The sequence below is a fragment of the Rhineura floridana genome, chromosome 10 (genome assembly GCF_030035675.1).
Source record: "Rhineura floridana isolate rRhiFlo1 chromosome 10, rRhiFlo1.hap2, whole genome shotgun sequence".
Classification (NCBI taxonomy): Eukaryota; Metazoa; Chordata; class Lepidosauria; order Squamata; family Rhineuridae; genus Rhineura; species Rhineura floridana.
Window position 1 is genome coordinate 38,438,290 of NC_084489.1, and position 2,012 is coordinate 38,440,301.

Consider the following 2,012-nt stretch of genomic DNA (forward strand, 5'->3'; position numbering starts at 1 on the left):
TGGGACCTACAAATCCTTTTAGCAACACTGGTTCCCCCTTGTCCTGGGATCTCAATGTCCCTGATTATTTAATTATAAAAACTGTATCCTGCTTTATAGCCCAGAGAGGCTCCCAAAGCAGCTTTCAAACTTTCTCCACAATAAAAAAGATATCCACGCCTTGTATCAGGAACAGAAATAGCCCTGTGGTATGGGTGGGGAAGCTTTTTCAGTCTGAGGGCCACATTGCCTCATGGGCAACCTTTGGGGGGGCACATCCCAGTGGTGGGTGGAACCAGAGGCAAAAAAGGGGATGGCATGACTGTGACTCTTACTTTTGTACAGCAGCTTACATTCCTGCCAAATGAAAACCAGAGGTTCCGACACACATCTCTCCTCCCGCCATTTAGACTAGCAAGCAAGAGGCATTGTCATAGTTCAAGATGTTTGAGGAGAGCACAAAGCGGGGCCAGTGAGGGGTGTGGCTTAAGGAAAGGGTGTGGCCTGGGAAGGAGACATGGCCAGGAGACAGCCCTGAGGGTCAGATAAGGAGACCTGGAGGGCCACATTTGGCCTGAGGTACCCCACCCCTGCCCTATGGCAACAAGAATATTCAGGTGGGATTTCCTGCCCTCAACACTGGTCTTCCTTGGTGCTCTCTCCTGAGGCAAGGGAGGGGGGCTGAGCAGCCCATAGTGTAGCTAAGTCTTATTGGTAATTGCCAGGCAAGAGCTCCCACAGGGATCCTCTGAAGCTAGAGTGCAGGACTGAACAGCTGGATCTTGCTCAGCCCATCATGCAGGCAAGTCTTCCCTTACTCTTCTTATTATTGCCATGCCCATTGCTCCTGCTGTCTGTGCACTGGAAATGCCAGCAAGAATTATAATAAAATAATAATAAATATTTTTATTTATGAGTCGCCTATCTGGCTGAATTAACAGCCACTCTTATGTTGCTTGTTCTCTTTTAACTAGAGCTGAGCAACATTTTTGCAGAAAATATCTATTTATTTCCCCCCACTTTTGCCTATAGTCACATCCACCATTGGCAAGTGGCCCTCAGAAGGTTGGCCAGTAGCAGTGGTGGCTGGTGGCTCCATGTCAGTGGAATCCACCCAGTTTGTAGTCCAGACTTTCAAGGAACTGTCCAAGGAGGATGTGGAGCAGGGCTGATGAGAGATGTGGCCTGGGGACAGGCTGGGGGCCATATAGAAAGTCCTGGAGGGCCACATTCAGTCCCTGACCTGAGGTTTTCCACCACTGCTCTATGTGTTAGTTACTTGCAAAATCCAGTACTTTAAAAAGAACCTTAGACAGCTCCTTGAAAATTTGGACTAAAACCCAGAGTAGATTTCACTGCCTTACTGATATGGAGCCACCAGCTACCACTGCTCAGTAAGGTCCTTGGTGTGAAAAAGGTTCCTTACCCCGATCTATGCATTTGACTCATTTTTTTCTTTTTTGTAATGGGCTTGCGCCTATGGCCATACTACCCTGAACACACCCGATCTCGTCTGATCTCGGAAGCTAAGCAGGGTCAGGCCTGGTTAGTACTTGGATGGGAGACCGCCTGGGAATACCGGGTGCCATTGGCTTAGAGGAAGGCAATGGTAAACCACCTCTGAATACCTGTTACCATGAAAACCCTAGGAATATATCCAAAAAAGATTCATGGGGTCGCCATAAGTCATAATCGACCTGAAGGCATATAACAACAAATGGGTTTGTAACCCAAGCCAGGGAGAAGCTGCCTTGAGGGTCTGGGGAAAGTGTCACCTCCTCCTTGCTTTCCTTGGCCTCATGCCTAGCAGTAATGGTAGGTGCATTGTCCTGGTGTTTTCCAGACAGCCTGTGCTTTGAGAGAGTTTATTATACCTTTCAGTGGTGGGAGAGGAAGAAAGGACACTCAACTGAGAAATCAAAGCATAACTTCGGAATTTAGCTGAATAAGATGGCTAAAGTTAATTTCAGTCTCAATTACTCTTGCACAAGATCGATTGCCACTTTCTGTAGGGCACAGGAGCCTTAAGGGAA

At 47.7% G+C, this 2,012-nt stretch overlaps 1 non-coding gene across 1 annotated transcript; it reads left to right on the forward strand.

The window, feature by feature from the left end:
• The first annotated feature begins 1,454 nt into the window (after positions 1 to 1,454).
• On the forward strand, positions 1,455 to 1,573 carry LOC133365719 (5S ribosomal RNA). The gene has a single exon (XR_009758311.1). It is a non-coding gene; the product is annotated as a 5S ribosomal RNA (ribosomal RNA).
• Positions 1,574 to 2,012: the final 439 nt, after the last annotated feature.